This window comes from Podarcis melisellensis (assembly GCF_964234715.1).
Source record: "Podarcis melisellensis genome assembly, chromosome: 10".
Classification (NCBI taxonomy): Eukaryota; Metazoa; Chordata; class Lepidosauria; order Squamata; family Lacertidae; genus Podarcis; species Podarcis melisellensis.
In genome coordinates, this window is record NC_138542.1 from 24,664,466 (window position 1) to 24,690,947 (window position 26,482).

Genomic DNA, 26,482 nt, shown 5'->3' on the forward strand with positions numbered 1-26,482 from the left:
CCTAAAAATGGGTAATGTATGCTGGGTATCAGGATGGCAATGAGTCACAGTGATAGTTGGGTTTACAAACACACCCCTCCTCTGTTGACGCAGCTTTCTAAACTTTCACTTTAGATTTTAACTACAGTGTAGTGCTTTCTCCAAAACCATGAATTGTGGTTAATCTTAAGTATGCCTTGTTGAAGCAAGTCAGCTTCATAACTTCAGCGGTTTGAGCTTGGCTTGTTTCAAAGAAACTATTGTTAAGGTTAACTACAGGGTTTTTGGGGGGGGGCGTTCAGGGAAAACAACAAGCTGCACTTAATCTAAACTGGAAGTCTAAGCTTCGCAACTCCTCTCATGGTCGTGCTAGAGAAAGAGAAGGGAATGGGATTTGCGTGAGCTTGAGGCTGATGTGGTTTGTTCCTGTGATGATAAACCATGGTTTATTGTGATATCTGAACTTAGTCCCTGCAGTTGTGAGCTTGGCCATGAAATGGAATGTGCCTTGTGTAAGTGAGAAGGTGCTCATTTGATAATGTGTACAGCTTTTTGTACAGATGGGGTGTACTGTACATGCCCATTTCTCTATTCTTTTGTCCCAATTTCCCAACTATCTACAAATTTTCAACTCAGTTTTTCCAGTACCCGCCATAGCCTTTCAAAAAGAGTAAATAAGAAGCTTCATTACAAAAGGCCAGGATCCTGTAACTTGCACCCTAAGTGAGAAGATACAGGTGTAGCAACTTTGAAGAAAGAGAGGAAGATGGGAGAAACTAAAAGCTTAACATGGAACATACCTTTGCTATGTTATTGTGAAATTGTTTTCGTAGTGTTTGTTTGAAATGCGTCCCTGCTTCTTTGTTGTAAGCTGCTTTGAGCGTGAATTCTCTCTCTGTGTAAAAGTGGAATACAAATAAAATGAATGAATGAGGCCAAGATTCGTAATATTCAGTTATTCTTGAGAAATGGGAGTAGCCTGAAGATTTAGAATGTCTTTCAGCCGTACTGGCTCCTGAGGCAGGTTACAAGAAGCAATTCAATTATTAAAAGGTTCACTTACTGTGGCTACCTACTAGCAGCAGCAGAATAATAAAAAGATGAACCAAATAAAGTACAGTGGTACCTCGGGTTACATACGCTTCAGGTTACATATGCTTCAGGTTATAGACTCCGCTAACCCAGAAATAGTACCTTGGGTTAAGAACTTTGCTTCAGGATGAGAACAAAAATCGTGCTCCGGCAGCACGGCAGCAGCGGGAGGCCCCATTAGCTAAAGTGGTGCTTCAGGTTAAGAATAGTTTCAGGTTAAGAACAGACCTCCAGAACAAATTAAGTTCTTAACCCGAGGTACCACTGTAAAGTAAATAGTAAAAAATAACTTGCTAACTCCTGTTGCTGAAGCAAGTGGCTATAGGGGGGAAAGTGGAGGGATTGCCAAGGAAAATAGGCCACCGTCAAGAAAGCCCAGCCTGCTAATTCCTGGTTGAGGACAGCTCAGTGCTCACAACTGGAGCCTACTGGGGATGACCCTTATACAATGTGTATCTGCCTTTCTCTGTAGAGCCGCCATCTGACTCCAATGATAATTAGGCTCTCTTGGTTCTTACATGAGTTTCATGCATAGCCTGTTGAAGTCTTGTCTCCTCCTGCTCACGTCTAGCAGGCATGAGGGTAACTCTACTCTCTGCCGAGGCTATACCACACTGAACGTTTCCCTGCTGCTTAGCAGTCTGAAACCAGCTAATCCAGCACTTTCATTTCCCAGCCTCTGTGTCTTTTGACCTTTTCTCCGCAGGTCTTGCTGCCAGAATTGTCTCTCAGGCTGTGCGTGGGAAAGGTGAGCCGAACCCAAAGCATCCTGCTGAATGAAAAGACTGGGAAGGATCGGCGGAGGCTGCCTCACTCCCGCCTGCCGTTCTCCCCAGCGTTTCTTTGCTTTCAAAGCTGGGAACAGCAGGCTGTCAAGCAGCCTTCCTCCACATAAATTCCAATATTTGAGAGAAAGAGAGACAGGCTAGAAAAAAGGGGGGAAAGCACTTTGGCAACATCTGTTCGAAAAGCCCGAGCCAAATTTATATTTGTGCTTCTGCGAATGCCATCACCGGCGGAGCAAAACAGAGCAGCAACCCAATGACAGGAGGATAGACAGAACAAGATCTCGCTCCCATGCGACAGATGTGCAGCTCGCTGAGCTAAACCAGTCGGTGATGTTCACAGGGTATTTCTGCAATCTGATACATGCAAACCCAAACAGAAGATTTAAATCCTGAATTGACTTAATAAGGCTGCTACTGTTGCGGGAAGAGAAACAGTTTCTAGAAGTGAGGTGTGTGTGTGTGATTTAAAAAACAGACACGTGCTTTCCTCTCTTTTAAAGCCAGTGATAGAATCTAGTAGCTCCTTGGTTGATGCAAATGAATCCCGATGGATAGATTGCATTGTTCTACCACTGTGCGATCCACTTGTTGAAAAGGGCTGCTTCCCTATCTCACCCCCTTAATGAGCTCTGTTACCATAGCAACACCCACTGGCAAACAGGGAGATTACAGTACCACTGTTGTCCGGCCTATAACGTTTCTCTGCTCCTCTTGGCACACTGACCTAGAATATTGTCCTGCATCCTAGCACAGGGTTTCCTTTTAATTTTCTCCTTCTGGTAAACCCCGGAAAGATGCGAAAGTTGATTGCTTAGTGCATTGTGGATAGGGGAAATTCCTTATCATTAGCTTTCAGGCAAGTACAGTTAACTTCTGTGTTCATGGTTTTTGACTACGGCTTTGTTTCACCAGCCAATTGTGCACAGGTGTGGCTGTTTCCCTCCTATAGTGTCGGATTAGGTACTTTTTCCATTTATGACTTCGTTCAATTATTAATAGCATCAAGCCAGCGTGTTTCTGTTATTTTCCACTTGGCTGATGTATCTGAGTCAGCTGTGCTGGGAAGTCAGAGGTCAGCTTGCATAAAAACACTCCACACATGAGCGGTCTACTCGTGTGGGGCAGTACAAGTGCACAAAGCAAGCTTACACAAGGTTATCTGTAGCCTTCCATAAACAAGGCAATTGCAACTGATTATCACCTCCACCTAGTTCACAGAAGGGGGAATGGGACCTTCTGTGAGTTTTTCTGCTTCCTTATATGCTACTCAGGAAGCTACCTTATACTGAGGCAGACAATTGTCCCATCCATCTCAGCCTCCGTCCCCTGAATGACCATGGATCTCTGAAGTTTCAGGCAGAAATCACCCTCAGGCCTTCTTGGAGATGAACCAGTGACTTTATGAATACAAAACATGTGGTCAACCGCATCCTTTGTCTTCAGAGAACCACCCCTCTCTCTGTTGCAGCATTCCTTGTTTATTTAAGGACTCCTTCAGATATCTGGATAAAGAAGCCCAGGGTCGCTTTCTTGTATGGTTCTGCCAAAAAAATTTCACTGTCATGGTGGTCTCTGTTTGGCTGTCATAATAGTATGAAAGCCTTCATCTCTATATCAGCTGTCGCATTTGGTAAAGAAGTATCAGGTGTTACGCCAGCCTATGGAAGTAATTTTTGGCAGCTTCCGTAGGACGGATTGTTTAAATCAGCTCTCCAGTATTCAGTGTAGTGTCAGGAATGAGTAGATTGATCTTTCCCCCATATATGTTCATCGGGGTGCCAATAAAATATTGGGGTGGTCACACGGCACAGCACACACACACCATTTGAATGGCAATGCCCATCAACTTTTTGGGGGTCCAGCATGCTCAAATATTTTAGGGGTGGGGGCTGAAGGGACTTCGGCCCCTAGGAGTTGGCTCCTGTGGTGTTCATTATCTTTGTGTTTGGATGTTCTTTGTCTGGGATCAAATAGGAGATTGCAGCCCTGGCTTTGGGGAGGGTCACGAAGCCCATACTTCAGATGTAAGAGCAAATGATTTCAACATAAGTGGAAGTAACTCGTTAAAGTGATATGCATTGTGGGAGGGAGCACATGATTGCAGCTCATAGTTCAGTGTTGTTTGTGATACTGGATGGATTTTCCAGAAGGCAGGCATTAGCTGTAGTTCCTTTTTGTGGTTCCCCTTTTAGATTGACTCTGTCTATTGTGTGATGGATGGCACCTACCTACGTTCTATATTCTGGTGTTTTCCCCTTTCCAGAAATATTTAAAATGCAGCTGACTTTCTGAATTCAGTTATTTTGACCTTGCTTATGATCATTCATAAGTGACAGGCTTGACCTAGATAGGCAATGAAGTTTGCTATCCTTCTGCACAAGAGAGAAACCTGAAGCCTTTCAAAGGTGTAAGAACCCCCCCCCCCCCGCCTTCTAAAATTAAGCTCTATGAATAAAGAAATACTCCTTACTCTTTGGAAATACTAAATTAAATGCTCTTTAGATATAAGAACTGAAAGCATAATGTGTGTGAACTGACTCAAAAAGAACTGAATAATAGCTAAGAACTTGATATTCTGTGAAGGTGATCTTTTGAGAAGAAAATCCATATGAGAATAAATGTTTCTGTGCTATGTAAAATTCTTTGCTTTTTAATTCACTGAATTTAATGGGGCATAATTTCTACACTTGGAATTAGAAACCATGTGCTATTTTGTACAATGTACTTCTATATTAGCCAAGAGTAGTTGGTGGGATCCATGGAGCAGCCTTAGGGTTTGCACTGAAGACAGCTACTTCGCTGCCAAAATGTCACCTTCGACCTCTATGAAATTTCCACCACCAGAAAGTGCCTGCAAATATCTCTTCAACAAACGTAAATAGGGCATGACCTTCACAGTCAAAAGGACTCCCCGTCTTGGAAGCCTCTAGAGTAAGTTTCCACTTGTATCTCTTACTTTTGCTTCTGTTCATAATAACCTCCCACTTCTAGAGTGTTGGCTTCCTTCTCAAATTGAAGTTTGGGCCAAGTCAGGAGGGGAAAAAATACTAACTTTTCCAGCAAGGTGATTTGCATGACATTAACCATCATTCTTTGCTTACTGTCAAAATTCTTTAAGCTTGCAGTGACCTACTTAAGGGTCTTATGACAAGATTAAAAATGCCAGGGAATTTCATGCAGCAAAGTGTGCTTGCCTTTTAAGCATTCCTTATGTATATTTTTCACTTTTGTTTCTATGGAGATAATGGTCAGAATTTTGCAAGCTTGTGAGTAACTCTTCTTAGAAATTTCCTCTTTCTCTGGGCTCCTCAAAAGAGAAGTTGGTTTTTAGTGGATTTGTGTGTTTGTGTGTGTGTGTGTTTTTTTTTTTTTCATTTAACATGCTTGCATGAAGAATATTCAGGAGCAGACTCACTTTGGCTGTAATTCCAGCTTGTCAGCGTTTCTTATAAACACCTATTTTCAGGGGCTAAGTCAATTATACCTATTTTCTTAGACCCACAGCTAGGCAAACTCCCTTTTGCCATGGACTGTTTCTCTCCATTTCAGACTAACTCACCAGTGCATTAAGAGCCTTTTTAGGGGCTTATAAAACTTGGAAATGTTATTTGCAATTGCAAAATAACAATGGAAATGAAGTAGATCAAGAGTAGTGTACCTCTGAGACACATGTTCTTGTTCAAACCTTGACCTCCACTACATGATTAAAATGTAATAGTATATTTACATGAGTGACGATTATATTAAATGGGTAACTTGCGTATTCAGTGAACTAAGCCGTTTTATTTAATCATTAAATAGAAATCTAATTTATGTGTTATCCGTTTAATATTATGGACACTCATGCAAATAAAATACATTGTATAGATATTGATGCCCTTTGATAACGGCTGCATTGAATGTAACACTAAATTATGGATGCGGGTGGCACTGTGGTCTAAACCACTGAGCCTTTTGGGCTTGCCGATTAGAAGGTCGGCGGTTTGAATCCCTGTGACGGGGTGAGCTCCTGTTGCTCGGTCCCAGCTCCTGCCAATCTAGCAGTTCGAAAGCACGCCAAAAAGTGCAAGTAGATAAATAGGTACCGCACCGGTGGGAAAGTAAACGGCATTTCCGTGCGCTGCTCTGGTTTCAGTGTTCCATTGCGCCAGAAGCGACTTAGTCATGCTGGCCACATGACCAGGAAAAACTGTCTGCGGATAAACGCCAGCTCCCTCGGCCTGTAAAGCGAGATGAGCGCCACAACCCCAGAGTCATCTGCAACTGGATTTAACTGTCACCTTTAATATGTTAATAAGTTTTGGGATTGTGAGCAATCCCCTTCCCTTCTCTAGCATAATCATGACATGGTGGGTGGGAATTAACTAAGCTAAATTTTCAACTAACACTTAACATATTACAACCAAAACTGGATAAACTGTGGTTAGGACAGGGGTTCTCAACATGGAGTTCTCCAAATGGTGCATCAGCCCCAGCCAGCATATCCATTGGGTTTAGGAAATATGGGAATTGTAGTGCAATGACAACTGGAAAATCATGCTTTATGAAGTAATATTGTTTCCCTAAACTAGGGGTAGCTAACTTTTTTGGGGGGGGGGGGGCTTAAACTATGGTAAGGGTTAACCACAATTCTGGGTTCAGACATAATAATAAAGCACAGATAACTGCCTTCTTGGACAAGGAGCATTTGTGAAGATCACAGAACTTGGAGACTATGAAGTATGAAAATGTATCTTTTCATGCTTCCTATAACTTTTCTTCTCAGGAGATCAGAAGGATGCTGGGTCTTGATTTTATTAGGCAAGGATGCTTTGTTTACAAATTGTAGCTATTGTGGTCCTTCTACATAGGGCAACTGCAAAACCCCTGGAAAACTGGCCATATAGAAAAATAACCCCAAAAGTGACTGGGGAAAACTTTTGTATATTGCAGAATGGGGAAAATGTGCAGGATCATTAAACGTACTCAAATCATTTCTGCATTCTGGTTACACATTGAAGAAGTGGCTTGGTTGTTTAACAAACACACACAACAGCTACAAAGTCAAATGTTTGAGTTGCCCCTTGGTCAAGTTTTCTAGGAGTTTTTTGCCTAAGGCTGGTATCTGTGGCTGTGATTTGGGATTTTTTAAAAAAACTAATTCCTGTGCTAGAAATGGAGAAGTTTAAGCAAAGCAAAATACTGCAGGGGTGTGTTTTGTACCTTCAGCTGTCAGAGCTCAACAATAGGGGAAAGGGCTATGTAGTTCATGTGTGATGATTTCAGGGTGACTTCGCTTGTCCCCATGTGGATGCTAAACACAGCAGCCACGTCCTTTGTATAGCAGAGATTAAATTGATCCAAAGATCTGCAGGAATGCAGCCTAGCATTCAATACCATTTTTTTACACCTCATTTGACTAGTCTCCATGTGCCAGATGTTGCATTCTTCCCTTGCGTAGCTAGTAATCCTGCCAAGTTCTAACGGTGGTAAATCTGATCTGCGTGAAATCTTGAGATCTCCATAAAAGCTTCGTGAAATTTGGACAAGCGCTAAGTTTGAAAGAACAGCAGGTTTTAGTCGACAAAGCTGTTGGCTGTTTTTTGAAGTGGTCCTTTGTGACCTACAAAGGATCAGAAGTGTTTGCTATAATGTAGTAAACTATCTCCTTTCCCTTTCTCTGCTTTCAAGCAGCCCCATACAATTCAACGTATGGGGATGCTTGGGGTGTCGAATCAGTCAGAGGCAATGCTCTTGGATCGCTTTGCCTTTGGCTCATGGGAAATGATGCAGATAACTGATGGGTCTTCTCATGTGTTACTTAAATAGCCTTCCACTCTCTACCTGGCACAACACTGGTGCTAAAACAGCAGGCTCGCTTGGAGTTTCGAAGGGACATTGGAAAGCTCTACCTTGTCTCCTGTGGGGCTCCTAATGCCTGAAATTCCTTCCCATTCAAATCCCACATTTTCTGCAAAAACCTCTTACTTAAATTCCCTTTACTTCATCCCTGTGTGAAATGAAGGTGAAGTTGATTGGCCATTAAGTTTAGTGAACGTTGCTCACCTTCGCCTGCTAGCTTCCCTTATCTCAAATATCTGCAAGCTCTTTGAGTGTCTCCCCATCATCATCACCACCAGCACCACCTTGGGTGTCACAGTGCTGTCAGGCTCCTTCCACTTCAATCCTCTTCTGATCCTGGGAGACAGTGGAGCATGAGAGGTGTGCAGGAGGAGGAGGCATGGAAGCTCTTCATTTTACACCAGCCTGACCTGTCACCCTACAGAACCTGCCCTTGTTGAAATGCTGCTTCTCTGCAATTATCTAAAGGTCCAGGAGCTTTATCCACAGTTGCAGATTATTGCCATGTTTGTCACCATTGATTGCCAGCTGCTCGCAAGAACCTTCTGAGATGAATCTAAAAGTTTTGGTCTCTGGTGTTGCTGCTCCAACAGGATATGTGGAGATGCACCAACGGCTCCAAAAGTGACCGAGTTTATACCTGTGTGGTGAATGTGAAAGAATAGCCTGTGAATCACTTGTAAATGTGAACATTTTAGAAGAAAGTCCTCTGGGTGTCTGAAGACTCTAGAGGGGAGATGGCAAGTTGAGCTGGCAGCATTTCAACTGCAGAATTGGATCTCTCGGGCTGATAGCCTGGACCCTTCTTTTTATTTCATTACTACAAGTTTTGCACCAGTGCACAGTGATTGCGCTGGCTTCACATCAGTGTAAAGGAGAATAATTTGATCTTCTTTGTCTTCCTCCTCCTCCTGCTGTGAGTCTAGAAATGCCATTTCTTCTCTGCTCTCTGTTTTAACTATAATCGCTCTGTTTTTCTGGGAGAGGGGATCTTTTGGCATCCTTTTCATGGCAGTGTCAATGTCGGTGGTCTTCTAAGTAAGCTAAGAGCCTGTTATCTCGGATAGAGGTGGGGAGTTCACATAAACAAATATCCAGCTTCTTCACTAGCAGATAAAGAGGAGTCTCTTATTATGGTAAGGACAGAGTTGAAGTGTCAGCAATGCTATTTTCTAGTGGAGAACTGTATGAGTTGTTTCCTGTGTCTAATGCAGTTGGAACAGAAGGCTGCAGACGTTGCAGGGTACATTTGAATAGGATTAGCTGAACTTGACATACTCGGAGATCTTCTGTACTTTTTCAAATGCAGGTCTAAATGTATGTTGATTTCCCTACTTACATTCATATAAACATGATGTACATAGCTTAGAAGGTATGTTTCAGTCCACTGATCTTTGCTCTTCAATACTCCTTCCACCAGCAGTTAACACATATGCCTTAAGAGATTAGGCAGGATTATGCTGGCCATATAATAGCATCTCTCTCTTTGTCTCCACCACCACAAGCATGGAAGCCACCCAATAAGAACAATTATCACATCTGTTTGTTGGGACTAATGAATTGCAATGGCTGTCCAGAGAATGACAGCAGGCTGACCTTTTGGATAATCCTAATGAAATGGGAAGTGATTCTTTTCTTCTTCTTAACACTGGAATAGTATATGTGGTAAAATATTTGAAATACTGTGTAAAGGTTAATTTTCAATGAGGGATGCTATTCCTCCTTCCTCCCTTTTATTTATTTTGGCATTGTTCGTGTACGTTCTGTAGTCTCAGTTAGCATTTTTTTCTATGTGTTACACCAAATATATTATTTAATTGAGAAAGCAATAAGGAAACCGGCAATTTACAGCAGACCTGTATTGTTCTAGTTAATGGTTCTTGAAAGTATGTCTGCATATTCTCTCCCACTTTTATTTAATGGGGTGAAGTATATTTGATCCTATTATTTAAATGATTTCTCTGGGATCGAAGCTGGAAAATTGATGAAAGAAAACCAGAACGAGGGAATTCGGATTACAATTTTGCTGTTGGGATTTTGTTTAGGTTCACTTTTTAATGGCGTTGACTGAGGGGCAATCCATATGACTGTTGTGCTGAGCTCCCTATTGGGGAAGATCTGTACCATACATTTAAAAGACACCCAACACACATTTAAAGATTCATGTGCTCTAAATGTGCATTGAATGCACTTTAAATTTATAGAGTTGGTCTCTCTCTTTGTCTCTTCCCTCTTGTGGTGATTTAGTCATCTGGGTGATTCATCATCAGCCCAGAAAGGCTGCTGCCAGCCTTTCCCAATTGTGATATGTGAACATGAGGAACTGGTTAGTCACCAGCACACTTGAATTATTGCAGAAAATATAAGATTACATCGTTGCTGCAGGAGTAAGACTCTGTGTGAAACTCTTACCGTTCATGCCAGTCTGTCGATCGCAGATACATCAAAGGGCATGTGAGACCTGACAATACACTGGGTGGTCATAGAATCATTGTTGTTGTTTAGTTGTTTAGTCGTGTCCGAGTCTTCATGACTCCATGGACCAGAGCACGCCCGGCACCCCTGTCTTCCACTGCCTCCTGCAGTTTGGTCAAACTCAAGAAGATAGAAACTCATGTTCGGAGCTTCGAGAACACTGTCGAACCATCTCTTCCTCTGTCGTCCCCTTCTCCTTGTGCCCTCAATCTTTCCCAGCACCACGGTCTTTTCCAGGGAGGCGTCTCTTCTCAAGAGGTGGCCAAAGTATTAGAGCCTCAGCTTCAGGAGACTCATACAACTGTAGAGTTGAAAGGAACCACAAGGATCATTTAGTCCACGGGTAGGCAAACTAAGGCCCGGGGACCGGGGCCGGCCCAGTCGCCTTCTAAATCCAGCCTGTGGACAGTCCGGGAATCAGCATGTTTTTACATGAGTAGAATGTGTCCTTTTATTTAAAATGCATCTCTGGCTTATTTGTGGGGCATAGGAATTTGTTCATTATCTTTTCCCTAAATATAGTCTGCCCCCCCACAAGGTCTGAGGGACAGTGGACCGGCCCCCTGCTGAAAAGGTTTGCTGAGCCCTGATTTTAGTCCAACCCCCTGCAATGCAGGAATTTATCTTGCCCAATGTGGGGCTCGAACCCATGACCTTGAGATTAAGAGTCTCACGCTCTAGCTACTGAGCTATCACAGCGGCTGCAAGGTGTATACCCATTCTCCATGCACTTTCTACCTTTTTCTTTCTTCCAAAGGACTAAAGTATCATTGGGTTGTGAAATATATGCTCATAATCCTGGCAATGCATATTTATTGTGTGTGTGCATTCTCACATATGGGACGTGGGTGGTGCTGTGGGTTAAACCACAGAGCCTAGGACTTGCAGATCAGAAGGTCAGCGGTTTGAATCCCCGCGACGGGGTGAGCTCCCGTTTCTTGGTCCCTGCTCCTGCTAACCTAGCAATTCGAAAGCACATAGACAAATAGGTACCCCTCCGGCAGGAAGGTAAACGGTGTTTCCGCGCACTGCTCTGGTTCTCCAGAAGTGGCTTAGTCATGCTGGCCACACGACCCGGAAGCTGTATACCTGCTCCCTCGTTCAATAAAGCGAGATGAGTGCTGCAACCCCAGAGTTGGCCATGACTGGACCTAATGGTCAGGGGTCTCCTTTACCTATTCTCACATATACACGTGTAATGTCCTACCATTCAAGTGAGAGATTCCTAGGTGGATAAATGTGCGTTTGGGGGGATGTGTTGTTGTTGGTTTTTTAAAAAAAAAACCTTTAAATATCATCAGAGGAGTTTTGCACTCCATTATTGGAGCATGCAGCAGTGGAACATTTATAAACATACACTTTTTAAAAAATGGCATCAAGAAAATTGTGGACCATTTTAGTGGTGCTAACTTTTTAAAGGCAGCATTTGTGGGTTCATAGTGGATGACCCTTTTTTAAAATAAAACAAAGTATAGTCCATAAAACTCATAAAACAGTCATATAGTGCTGCTTACCTACATAAGGTGTCAGAATTCCCGTATGTGCAGCCGAGATCAGCAGTCTCTGAGAAGTCTCAATCTTCATTTTATTGGAGGAGAAAGGACTTGATGCATATGGGAGAAAAATGTAGCCACATTATATTTTAGATAAACTGTTCCTTTGACAATGCTGCAGGGAGAATGAAAATGGGCTTCACTTCAAAACTTTGCCCCCTTCCAACAAACCAGGGAAAGTTTGGAACTTAAAAATGCAAAGGGCTGGTGTATGTGTTTTCAAAGAGATAAGCCCAAAATAGCTAGCGGGTGAGATTAGAGTGAACAAAACGCAACAACAGGCAAAGCTGGAAAAATATTGTCACTCGGAGGTGTACGAAGTGCCGATTTCTGGCCATTAGTATTCCAGTGAGACGTTGCCAAGTCCAAAATGAAACCCTGCCCTTCAAACGGAAGAGATAAGAAAAGCAGTCAAGTTGGATGCTGTTTCCTTTCCTTTTATTTATTTATTTACAGAGGATATAAGGTCATTTGAGCGACATGTATGATACAAAGTTTTTGTTTTGCCCAAAGTACGTAATGTATAGTGTTTTCACTCTGCCTTACAGGGCTGTATCTGAGGCACCTTTGAGTTCCTTGGATGAATGAGTAGCATACAAACATAACAAAATGAATATTGTGCTTCTGTCTCAAAGCATCATACATGCTCACATACTCTGAGGAATAGTTTACGATGTCTATAGTGGTAAGTAGAATCTTGCGGAGCTGGAAAGGGTTCAGAAAAGGGCAATCAAAATGATCATGGGTTGGAGCAACCCTCATATAGGGACAGGTTACAACACTTGGGGGCTTTTCAGTTGAGAAATTTTTTAAGAGGGGACATAATATAGGTATATGAAATGGTGTGTCATGTTAAGAAAGCAGATATAGAAGTTTTTCTCCTTCGTAATACTAGAACTCATAGACATTCAGCGAACCTGAGTACTGAAACAAAAGAAAGGACTTCTTTACATCGTGCATAGTTAAACCATACACCCATAAGATATAGTAATGTCCACCAACTTCAATTTCATAGGCATTAAGGCTACCCAGGGCTACAATTCATGAAAAAAAGCGTTCTTCCTTCACTGTCGAAGACTGTACACCCTCTGGAGGGCCACAGGATCCCCTCATCCCACACAAAAATTCTGACATATGGCCCTATTCGCTTTTGCCAGTGGGCACGGGTGCCAAAATGCGTGCTTCATGGCTGCATTTTTCTATTGAAACTTTGGTTTCTTATAAACTTTGTCCTGGTGTGTTTGGCACAGACTACGTGGAGATGAGACTTAAGATTTATTTGTCATTTTTCTAGTCTGTATAAAGCAGTGTTTCCTCTTTCCAAAATTAGTATGTGTGAATATACAGATTCCCTTAGACAAGGGGAACTTGAAAACAATCTAAATATATCTCCTGAGTGAGTCTTTGCCTTTAGAAATGATGCAACACCGAGGACTCCTGCTCTGAAGCTTTTCAGCAGTATCCCAGCATATAGTTTTGTTCCTCTCCATACTCGTGCAGCTAATATGTCCCCACAGTGGGGAAGGGGGTCAGCAGACTGTTCACATACAATTCACTAGAATTATCTTCCCAAATTTTTTTTGTAGTAGTTATGTAGATGTTGTTGTTGTTTAGTCGTTTAGTCGTTTAGTCGCGTCTGACTCTTCATGACCCCATGGACCAGAGCACACCAGGCACTTCTGTCTTCTACTGCCTCCCGCAGTTCAGTCAAACTCACGTTAGTAGCTTCGAGAACATTGTCCAACCATCTCATCTTCTGTTGTCCCCTTCTCTTTGTGCCCTCCATCTTTCCCAACATCAGGGTCTTTTCCAGGGAGTCTTCTCTTCTCATGAGGTGGCCAAAGTATTGGAGCCTCAGCTTCACGATCTGTCCTTCCAGTGAGCACTCAGAGCTGATTTCCTTCAGAATGGATAGGTTTGATCTTCTTGCAGTCCATGGGACTCTCAAGAGTCTCCTCCAGCACCATAATTCAAAAGCATCAATTCTTTGGCGATCAGCCTTCTTTATGGTCCAGCTCTCACTTCTCACTTACGTAGATACGTAAAGCAAACAAAGATATTACGCTCCTCCTAGTGCAACAACCGAGGGACGCAGTGTTAATACAATGTGCAGATAATCTTCTAGGAACAGGTAAAAGGATATTAGCAATGTCCAGCATATGCCCGCTTCCTCTGCTAAAGTTCTGAAAGACTCATTTGGGCAAGCTGTGTAATGAATCCTGCTGTTTTTGATGGAACGGATCCCAGGAAGACTTTCTCATTGATGAGCTTCATCAACATGCCTACAGGCTCCAGAGCCTCCTTGATTGTTGAGGCCTGCAAGGAAAGTTGTTATTATCCCGATTGCTAGAACAAATATAAAACACGACATTTGCCTTTCACAGTCTCAGCGGGACAAAATGCTGAGTTAATCAGCAGCCTTTAAGAGTGAAACTGAAGAGAGGGTCCCCCCCCCCCCGCCCGCTTTTTAAACAAAGTAATATGCCAGCTAGGGTGAGAACTGTGATTAGCAAAATTTCACACTTTGGGAAGCTGGAGCATTGCTGCAGCATGTCTGATGACTCCAGCTTGCAGCTATTGCTTTGGGATCGCAATAGATGCTGGAACAGATGTAAAATGAAATTTAGGGCTTAATGCCACTTCACACATTATTATAGTCTTACAGCTCATAATTCCGGTCTGGGAATACCTGGTTTTAGGCTGTGTACACATTATTAGCTTTAAACACAGGTAGGTTGTCCCCTCCCCTCCCCCACACGTGTGGATCAAAGTTGTTCTGGGGAAAGATGTTGTATTTCATAAGAAATGACAGGATAGATGTGGACTGTGGTTAAGGCATTTGTAGACCGCATCCCAAAACAGCAGTGGAGGCATGCTGGTTGCAGAGTAAATGGGAGTGTGTGCATGGCCTTAGATGCAGAGTTGGGGTGTGGATAGCTTTGAAGGTAAAAGGTAAAGGACCCCCGGATGGTTAAGTCCAGTCAAAGGTGACTATGGGTTTGTGACGCTCATCTCACTTTCAGGCCAAGGGAGACAGCATTTGTCCACAGACAGCTTTCCGGGTCATGTGGCCAGCATGACTAAACCGCTTCTGGCTCAGTGGAGTACCGTGACGGAAGCCAGAGCACATGGAAACACCGTTTACCTTCCTGCCTCAGTGGTACATATTTATCTACTTGCACTGGCATGCTTTAGAACTGCTAGGTTGGCAGGAGCTGGGACAGAATAACGGGAGCTCACTCTGTTGTGGGGATTCGAACTGCTGACCAGATTGGCAAGTCCAAGAGGCTCAGTGGTTTGGACCACAGTGCCACCTGCTTTGAAGGAGACATTATCTGAGAAGAAAAAGAGGTTCTAGAACTAGACTGTATCATGATGACTCTGAGGCTAGTTTCTCTGCAGGTTGAGATATCTTTTTTGCACAAATACTGAGGGTTGTTCCTTCCTTTGATGCAAGTGAGGCAGGTTTTTGTGTGGTGGTGGACCTGGCGACAGCACACTGCATCTTTGATCAGCTATTGAGGTTCCCAGAGCACTGACAGGGACCAGCCCTGCACTAGCACACAACCCAGCACCGAATTAATATTTTAGATATCCCACAATGTCCTGGAAAGATGCCACCTCAGAGGCATTATGGGAATTTTAAATGGAGAGGACCTACCAAAGGCTACCTACTGAGGAAGTCCCTTCAAACCAGAAGCAGGCCTTGCATGGATGTTGGGTATGGAAGCAGAATAAACTAATTCCACTCCTGAAACTTGTTAAATGATACATGAACTTTGCAAAAATCATGATGTATCTTCTCACCCCATTTAGGGAAAGTACTGGTTATCAACATGGTGCTATGTCCTTCTAAGGGAAGCCTGCCAAACCTTGGCTTTCTATAACTTCAGCCACCAAACTAGAACTAACCTTATTTTGCCATACATTTGGACTGTACTGTTTTGTGGTGGGTGCTTGCTGTTGACTTTATAGTGCTTTGAATTTTTAGTGAGGAAGTCTTATGCTCTATATTTTTGTTTCGAATGTCTTACTGTTGTTTTATTCATTGACTGTTAGCTGCTATGGGTTTTCTTGGCAAGAAAAACCAGATATAAATTCCTAAAATAAATGTCAATAACGAAAGCTCCTTTTCTCAATTTTTTCCAGTTCCTGCGCAGTCTCCCTTTTCTGTTGTTGTCAGTCAGAGGCTAATAGCAAAAAAAATTATTTATTTATTTATTTATTTGGGAAATGAATGTTACCTGTTGCTGATGTAATACTGCTGAGGAGTGGACCAGAGACTCATGTGTTCACTGTTTACTTCTCCAGAGAGAATTTCTGCCTCCTTTTTCTCATTTACTTTACCCATGGTTTAGCTTTACAATGTGCACCCATTCCAACCATTGGTTAGAGCAGGGGTCAGCAAACTTTTTCAGCAGGGGGCCGGTCCACTGTCCCTCAGACCTTGTGGGGGGCCGGACTATATTTTGAAGGGGGAAAAATGAATGAATTCCTATGCCCCACAAATAACCCAGAGATGCATTTTACATAAAAGGACACATTCTACACATGTAAAAGCATGCTGATTCCCGGACCGTCCGTGGGCCGGATTTAGACAGCGATTGGGCTGGATGTGGCCCCCGGGCCTTAGTTTGCCTACCCATGGTTTAGAGTTACCAGACTTCCCGTCCGAATGAGTTTTAGCTGCAGGTTTGCCCAAAAGGCATCCTTTGTAGCCCTTCAACACCCCCACTCATTTGCATAAGGGTATTGCTTTCAGAGTATGCAAATTTACTGCTGTCGCCCATGCCTAGCAGTGTCCAGGTGACAAAAATGAACTAGGCCAAGTGATCTGCTGCTTTCCTATTTTTGGAAAAGAAATAAATACATTTTCCTTGCTCAGAGATGAAGCAGAGTAGCCGTTAGCTGCAGCCTTCTGAATTTCCATTCCTGGTAATGTTTTCTTGAGAGTGTTTATATATATATATATATATATATATATATATATATATATATATATATATATATATGCAGGTTTTGGTGTCCTCGGGTGTCTTCCCGTGTAAAAGTTGGGGTGTCTAGGCGACGTTTCGACGAGGTCTCACTCGTCATCTTCAGGCTGGTGCTTTCGGCTTCTTGTTACTGGAACAGAGTACTGGAGCTCTGTTCCAGTAACAAGAAGCCGAAAGCACCAGCCTGAAGATGACGAGTGAGACCTCGTCGAAACGTCGCCTAGACACCCCAACTTTTACACGGGAAGACACCCGAGGACACCAAAACCTGCATTCCTGTACCCGTGAAAATCTACGAAAGCATATATATATATATATATATATGTGTGTGTGTGTGTGTGTGTGTATAAGCTTATTTGAGTTAGAAGTTTTTCGTTGCATTTATTATGCCTCTTGGAAAGTTATCTTCTGTCAGATTCTTGGCTAATGACCTTGCTGAATTAACGGAATGAAAAGGAATGGGCAGAGAAAATGGGTTTGTCTCAGCTGGGGTGGAGGTAGAGGAGGGGAAGAGAGAATGTGCTGCATTTACCACTGTACTCATCTTTATGGATAGTTAGTGTTGAATGGAGGGTGAAGATCTGCCAGCTTCTCAGGCAAGTAAAAGACACACTTAGAAATAATAACACACAAACGGACATACATGGATATATATGTTTCTGACAATTGATGTACCGGTATTCAGCCTGGGAGTTACCTAGTGAATAAACTCTTGAGGTTTTTTTTTAAAAAAAAGACAGGTGGAGAATTTCTATTGCTTTTTAAATGTCCATTTGGAGCCAGATCCTGGAAACCTTTGTCAAAACCTCAGCACAGAGGCAACTAGGAGGGCTTGTGAACCTGGTTGTATAACGTTTGCGTGTTTGTTTATTAATAAATTCGTATGCCGCCTTTCACCCCTGGAGGCAGGAATAGAACCACTGAAACACAACACCGCTGCCACCACCCCAATGCCAAACTCCCTCAAGGATACTGTGGTCAATAGTATTGAACATGGCCAAGAGGTCAAGAAGAACAAGCATATTTGCACACCCTCAATCTGGTCTCCTGACAAATATCATCAGCCAGGGTGACCAAGGAAGTTTCAGTGCCATGACCAAGCCTGAAACTACAGTCGTACCTTGGTAGTTGAACACCTTAGATGTTGAACAAATCAGCTCCCGAACGCCGCAAACCCAGAAGTGAGTATTCCAGTTTGCGAACCTTTTTTGGAAGCCAAACATCCGACGTAACTTCTGATTGGCTGCAGGAACCTCCTGCAGCCAATTGGAAGCTGCGCCTTGGCTTCCGAACCGTTTTGGGAGTCGAACGGACTCCTGGAATGGATTAAATTCGAGAACCAAGGTATGACTGTACACACTAATGGATGCAGAGATTTAGTCTCCTCCAAGCATGCCTTCCTGAATCTAGACTGCCACCACCCTCTTGAGAACCTTTCTCAGATAAGGGGTTATAAAATATTTTTTAGTGTAAAATAATTTTTAGTGTGGCCCCAACGTTGCCAATAACTGTAATAAGTGAGTGCTTTTGTGCAGCTGATCTTTTGTACTTGAATTGCTAAAGAGAGGCTTCCATTGTGTCGGTTTGATTGTTGTTTCACCCCCCCCCCTTTAACCAAAAAGTAGTATAATTCCATGTGTAGCATTGGACTGCTGCTTTTCTTGCCTAGTCGTGAATTCTCTGGATAGCCTTGGGCAATTTATTTTATCTTCGTCTCATTTCCTAGTCTGTAAAATGGAATTATTAATGACCTACCTCACAGAGGTGTTGTGAGGTGGAATGAGAAAGTTGCTTTACAGAATGCTGTACTCTTAAAAGCAAGGTAGGAATCAATAATATAAGATTGTGATTGCCCAATTGTGTCTCAAAAAGCAGACATGAAACGAAATCAATAAGGACTATCCTGATGCTGTAGTATTAAGTGTAATTTAGAGCTGAAATGAGTATTGGCAACAGTGTGAAAGTTTGCACAATTTTCATTTTGGCGCATCCAGATTTTGCCTGTGAAATTTTAAATGTAAAATTTGAATTTTCAGTAACAACTTATTATCTTGAAATTCAAATTGTCTCTTTACTACTTTGATTTTTTCAGGTTGCCAAAAAAACATAAGTAGCATTGCTTGCCACCCATCGCATACTAAATAGTGTTCTATTTCAATAAGTGCAACATTTCTATACCTTTTTTTAAAAAAAAGCTTCTCTGGTCAGCGCATGTCACATATTTAATATTGCCAAAAGCAATTAGATTTCAAATAGCAGTATGAAGCATTTGGTCAATATCTGACAGCTAGTCAGTGTACAGAAGTCAATTTTAGAAGATTTTTTTTTTGGGGGGGGACAAACTAGTTTGCTTTCATTTATTCTATAAAGGAACTATGGTGCCTGAAAAAATAAAGAAATGGGAGTTGTGCTTTTCATGGGTAAAACCTAGAACCAATCCCCACCACCCAAAAGATGCTCAGAAGGCAACATATGTTATGTCAGATTTACATTGCTGTATTGTCATGCACTCACAGTGTGATCGTTGTCGTCTTGCTGTAATGAAAGGCCGTTAAACCTTAGAAAGATTATGAATGCTGAGGAAAGCGTCATTAACTTTTATTATATCCAGAAGCTAGCAGGCATTTGAGTCTTTAACTTTGTTCTATTATGAAGGAAGGAAACGTGCACACTGTTAACTTGGACATTTGCTATGGGGGTTTCTCTCACAGCGCATATGAGATTTATCAGCTGGGCTCATGCTGTTTAATGAGAACAGACTTCTGCAGCTATCCTGTTCATTGATAGAATACTATAGCGCTCTGTGATGAAGGTATTTGGTGTTAGGCTTAACAAATGCTACTTCGCATAGATTTGTTAATTTGCGTGCGTGGTAGGGTAGTATTTTCAGGTCACGCAAGACTTTATTGCTCTCTGTGCGTGCGTGAATATATACTGGAAATAGCACTCACTTTTTCAAAGTGGTATTAAACAGACCTGGGCACCCTGATTGTTCCAGCTGTCTGCTGTATGGTATGCAATTAAAGGGTCATTCTTTTTATATTACTCTGAAATAAACTCCATAATTAGATCATTGCGCAAGTGAAGTTTAAGTGCCTCATTTCTCATTGGGGAACAATAAAATAAATCCAATTGCCGTTAATGTTCTCTCTCCCCTCACAAACATACCTCTTAAATAAATTACACTATTGACCAATATTTAGTGGGTTGTTTTTTAAAAAAATTCTTCACTCTCCACCTTGTTTTCTCTGCCCACCCACAACCCATTTTAAAATGAGACAGAAATGTTTTCATGTACTGTAATTAAATCTATGGCTGCTTGAAAATAATTCTTTTGGAGATTCATGAGCCTTCCTTCATTGAGCCAAGTTGGATGGAACCTTCGTTTGCTCACTGCTGATCTACCTATAAGAACCGAGTATATAAATCTGAAATAGGAAGAACTTCCATTGTGAACATCATCTATTGTGAGCTGTGTGCAAATGCATGTGGATTTGGTATTGCCATCCAAAGTTGTGTCTCCAGATTAAGTCAGGGTTAAGGAAACTGTCAGAAACCAGGAGTGCTGCAAGGGAACCCTTCCTTATTGGGTACCAATAAACATAATTAGTATAGCATTTTTAGAAGCCTATCTTCCCTCTCATAAATCCTGGTGTAATTGGTATTGAGCTAGCCATTATTTGTAGTCGCCAATGAACCTTGCATCGTCTGGCAAGCCGTACCTTTCTCCCAAGCTTGCAATTTATGCTCTCACCTTGACAGCTTCTGGAAAGCTTCCCACTGCATGAAAAGTGCAGTAGAAAACAGGTTATCTAGGATAAGGATCCATGCAGTTCTGGGTGTCTTGTTTGCCAGGAGGCTGCCAACTGGATTTGTGGCTATCTGGTCTACTTTCACAGTTGCCTGGTGCCCCCTTTGCTTTCTGCTATGCCCTTCTGCCTTCTTTTGAGTAATTCTGCCAGGCACATGGGCTTAGCTGTATTGAAACTGACCTTGGCACGAGGCCTCTCTTAGAATTCTATCTGTATTTTGCAGCAAAGTTCGTGAATGTGCTGGATCAAATAACGAGACTCTTATTTCGTTCTTTGTTCTATCACTCTTGACAGGGTGCCTCTTTCTGCAAATGTGCCTACGCTCTTTTGTTGCCTATGTTTCAGGAAGTTTTGTAGCTTTCTTCCAACTCATTTTTGTGTTCAACCTTTCTGGACCATAGCATTTCTCCCCTTTTAACTTGGCGGGTTACATACAATATAAATGGAGTTTAATCTCCTTCCCTTTTTCTCATACATGTTCATGAGCCATCAGGAAACCTATGGCTCATTCTTAAGCATGGCCACTCAGGAAGAAGTACCATTGTGTTCAATGGGGCTTAAAGGTAAAGGGACCCCTAACCATTAGGTCCAGTCGTGACAACTCTGGTGTTGCGGTGCTCATCTCGCTTTATTGGCCGAGGGAGCTGGGTCATGTGGCCAGCATGACTAAGCCGCTTCTGGCGAACCAGAGCAGTGCACGGAAATGCCGTTTACCTTCCTGCCGGAGCGGTACCTATTTATCTACTTGCACTTTGACGTCCTTTTGTTGTTGTTTTTTTATAAAATATTTATTAAGGTTTTCAATATAGATACATAGATAACTCACAATACACCATATGTCATAACATATTTTCACAACTTCTTTGGACTTCCTCACGTCACCCGCTCCCATTTTCATTTTTAAGAAATTTTTGCCAGCAATTTATCATCTTATTTGCATTTTATATCCCACAAACTTAATTTATGATCTAATAGTTCTCCAAATGGTTCATATTTTCTCAATCTCACTTGTCTTCCTAATTCTATCTAATTTAGTGGTGCCCGATTATTTATGATTTAGCAACCTGCTTAACATTCAGCCAAATTACAATGTTTTTGTAAATAAATCTTGAATTTCTTCCAGTCTTCTTCCGTCCTCTCTTCACCCAGGTCTCGAATTCTGCCTGTTATCTCGACCAGTTCCATGTAGTCTATCAGTTGCATCTGCCAGTCTTCCAGTGTGGGAAAATATTGACTTTTCCAGTGCTTCGCTAGGAGTATCCTTGCTGCTGTTGTTGCATACATAAAAAATGTTCGGTCCTTCTTTACCACCCCTTGGCCAACAATACCCAGAAGGAAGGCCTCTGGTTTCTTAGTGAAGGTATACTTAAATACCTTTTTCAGTTCATTATATATCATTTCCCAGAAAGCCTTCACTTTAGGGCATGTCCACCAGAGGTGGAAGAATGTTCCTTCACTTTCTTTACATTTCCAGCATTTATTATCAGACAGGTGGTATATTTTTGCAAGTTTGACTGGGGTCATGTACCATCTATAAATCATTTTCATTACATTTTCTTTCAGAGCATTACATGCAGTAAAGTTCAACCCATTAGTCCACAACCTTTCCCAGTCCTCAAACATAATGTTATGCCCAATGTCCTGCGCCCACCTTATCATAGCTGATTTAACCGTTTCATCTTGAGTATTCCATTTTAGCAGCAAGTTATACATTTTAGAAAGTACCTTAGTCTTCGGTTCTAACAGTTCTGTTTCCAATTTCGATTTCTCCACCTGGAACCCTAACTTCTTGTCATTTTTAAAAACTTCTTTAATCTTTGACGTCCTTTTGAACTGCTAGGTTGGCAGGAGCAGGGACCGAGCGACGGGAGCTTACCACATAGTGGGGATTCGAACCACCGACCTTCTGATCGGCAAGTCCACCCACGTCCCTTCAATGGGACTTACTCCCAAGTAAATGGATATAGGATTGCAGCCCATGAGATAATATCAGATAATCTAGGGTAAAACTTGCACCGCCAACAAATACATGATGCTCCATTAAATGTGACAACATTTTGGTCTTGTAGACAGCCATCCGAGTAGACATAGGTTTGCCATATGTCTGGATTTCCCCAGACATTCCCGGGACTTCAAAGGCGGAATTGATGTCTGGGGGGAATTTCCGAAAGGTGGTGCTTTGGGTTTTTCCTTCTTGAAATATGGCAACCCAACCCAGTACAGATGTTCAGGATTAGTCTTGACAGATGGATAGGGTCATTCACAGCAGTAGAATAAGAAGAATAAAATTGGAAGTATTTTTGAAGCGTGCAACAGTGTCCAGCAGTATTTGCAAATCCAGACACTAACAGAAGGTTGGATGGGGAGGGGGAAGGGAAGAAGAGTAAGTTTTTCAGCCAGGGGTGACCTCTGCCCATAGCTGGCATAATTCCAGCTTTTATGTTAAATCAACATAAAGCTCTGTGTGAGTAGTTTTGATTTATCTGCTTTAAAAACAAAACAGAAACAAAAAGCCCAAATCGTCTTCATGTTGTATGAAGCCATAGGGTACCATGGATAGAGATAAAATGGGTTACTTGTTTAGAAACAAGTTGGCTTTTTTATATAAGCAAAGAGAAGAAGTGGAGCCCGAAACGTTCAGCGCTTGTTTATATAGTAAGAATGTATGGAAGGGTAAGTGTAGCTAATTATGTTCCAACTGCTCACTTTCTTACATTTTAAAAAATAAATAAATCAGTATGTACTTTCAAAGGGAGGGGCAAAGCCCAGAGTTTGTATTTCCTTCTTATTGCACTATTGCGACATTAGAATACTTTTCCGTGTTTCATGAAGGAATTTTAGTAATGATAAATTAAATTGATAGCACAATCCTTTACATGTCTATTCAGGAGTGACACCCAATGATTCCTATGGGACTTGTTCTCGGGTAAGCATAAATAGGATTGCAGCTTAAGTTGCAGCGAACAAGTGCATTTATTTAGTTAGTTATTTCCCCCCAGTGCTTCCTCCTGAAAGGTAGCTCAGGGCAGTGAACATAAAATAACACTATTAATCACAACACATTTAAACAATCAATCAAAACCTCATTCAGGTTGCAGCGGTTAATGCCTTCATCGAATCATAGAGTTGGAGAGTTGGAAGGGACCACAAGAATCATTTAGTCCAACCTCTTGCGATGCCCAACGTGGGACTCGAATCCATGGTGTCTCATGCTCGACCAACTGAGCTATTCAGCAAGAGCAGCTATGCTCCAAAGGCCTGGATAAACATTGTTAACAAATACATGTGCATATCTCATGGTCATTACAAAGTTAACAAACTTGCAATCCCCCAAGTGTAAGACCACAGGAATCTTCTGATCTTCTGGAATGCATTATCTCAGCCCTGTTTAGGGAAGTTTTTAATGACTGATGTTTTAATGTTGTTTTAATCTTTTGTTGGAAGCTGCCCAGAGTGGCTGGGGAAGAAATAATAATAATAATAATAATAATAACCATTATTATTATTATTATTAGGTTTGTAAGTGTGAAGAGGTATTCTGCAACACACAAATAATAGGATTTTACTTTGCTGTTTCACTCCTTCTGAAGCAGAAGTGAGGAAGTTGTGGCCCTGGCCTAGTTTCAAAACCCTGTCCATTTCACAAACTCAATCCACTTTACCCTGGTTCCCCACACACCTCCATCACACAGTCCTGATAGGTTAACCATGTGGAAATGTGGTCCTTGACAGGTGTGGGGGAGAGAAAAGACAGATTCTCCAGTCCTGTTCTAGAGGGACATGTGCAGAGCTATGATGAACTGTTTAGGTTAGAAGCCTGTGCTGGTACTGAAATCTGTCGTGTTTGCTGCCACTGAGGACAGACCCCTAAGTGAAAGATACAAATGTCTATTTGGTCATTAATAGCGCCACATACTTTGACTCCCCTATTTGTTCTGTTCATCAGGAGCATATAAAGTACAGTAAGCCCACAATTTATGCACAACCAGCTTTACATGCTTGGCAAATCAAAATAAATAAAATAAAAAGGGGACGGGCATCTGGGGAAAAATATGCTGGCAATTGCACCCACTATGGAACCCAATGTGTTTTGACTTTACGTGATTTTGGCATTAGATGCCATTCCTGGAATGTAACCCCCACAAAAATTGCAGGTTTACTATGCTGAATATGACTAGGATAGCTCAGCTGGTAAAGCATTAGACTCTTGAGCTCAATGTTGTGGGTTCGAGCCCCAGATCGGGCAAAAATAAAATAAAATCCTGCATTGCAGGGGATTGGACTAGATGACCCTCGGGGCCCCTTCCAAATCAACAACTCTACTATTTCTATGAACCAGTTCACCCCATCCCCATCTCCTGAGTGTATCTAAACTCAGTGGGGTGAGAGAGTGAACCCTGCCCCACTCACAGAATATGAGGCATGAAATAAGCCTATTTGTACATATGGAGATTCCTCTTCACGAGCTCTGTCAACTGCAAAATAAAAATATAAAATAATGGATTAATCTCACTGGTAGGGCCTAAATCCAAGTATGCTGATTAAACACAGTGTGGATGGGGAGGTGTAACAGATCAAGACTGGCTCCAGCACCCCACTGAATGTAGAATGTGGTTCTGGGCCTGCTTAGGTTGTTTCTTCTACGTTTAAGAACACATAAGATTATTCCTCTAGATCTCTTAGCAACTTAACTGTTTCGAGATACAGTGGTACCATGGTTTACAACCATAATCCGTTCCGGAGGTCCGGTTGTAAACCAAAACAGGTTGAACCGAAGGCACGCTTTCACCAATGGGGCTCCCCCCCAAAAATGGATTGTGATCCAAAAAAAGGGACACGCACTTCCGGGTTTGATGTGGTTGTAATCCAAAGCGGTTGCAAACCAAGGTACCACTGTACTATTATTGTGAACAATTAAGTGGACGGAATGCATGGAATGCATGCTGAATTCATGCTGAACCCTTGAATCCCTTTGTTTTCCAAATAATCATAATTGTAACGGGCTATTGTGTTGACAGTTCTGCGTTGATAACCGCACAACAATTGAAGTTATGAAGGGTACAAAGGACAACCCCAAATGTTCCTAAAATAGTCCAGTTTCGATTGTAATATTAAATGATTGGGAAGAGATTTATGGAAGGCAAATTTCCCTTCCACTTTGCTGCCCAGTGTGCTTGTTCCCACATTGTCCAGGAGAGCACTCTGACCCACACTCCTGGGAGAAGTTTCAGAATAGGTAACTTCCCTTCTGTAAATGTCCTTCCATTCACTTATCGTAGACCTCAAGCCCCTGTATTTTTCCAGTTTGCCACTGAAGAGTGGGTCCTTAAACAAACCTTCCCCTCTGCTATCACTGCTGCTGTGGGAATTTGAAATGGTGCCCCTTTGTGTCATGGGTTCGTATGCACTGTATGGATTGCCATTATCCATAACAAGACACATAACAATATTTTAATACTGACAATGCCTAGGAAAGTTTGCTTCCATGCTAAGTTTCTGATGAGACGGCTCTTGCTTCTGCTGAGACAGGATCATTTCCGCCTTTAGAAAGGCTATTTTGTAAAGATAGTTGTTTTGTACAGCTCACAACCGGGAGGCTGCAGAGGAAGTGTCTCCAGGATTACTGTTTAAGGGCGCCATTGACCTTGTGCACTGCCCTCCTTCCTCCCCTCTTTCCTATTGTGGGACTTAACTCACAAGCAGTGTCTTTGAGAGAGCAGCTGGTACTTTAAAGGCAATTTGTCATGTAGCTGGGACTTGAAAGATCATTGCAGTTCCTTGATTGGGCTGATAAGTAATTCTCCGTGCACATCTGCAATTCCACAGCTGCTTCCTCCTTACTGGAATCTTGCTTTCTCAGCCAGTCTGATGGATTTCCTTTCATTCTTGTTGCACCCTTAGTTTTGTCTATTGAGCTTCTTACAGTTGCTGATTTCAGTTGTGAGATT

The 26,482-nt window shown here is 42.1% G+C and overlaps 1 protein-coding gene across 5 annotated transcripts in view; it reads left to right on the forward strand.

Moving 5' to 3' along the window:
* DOCK4 (dedicator of cytokinesis 4) overlaps positions 1-26,482 on the forward strand; it is a 246,183-nt gene that overhangs the window by 55,635 nt on the left and 164,066 nt on the right. The gene's annotated exons all lie outside the window — the stretch shown is intronic.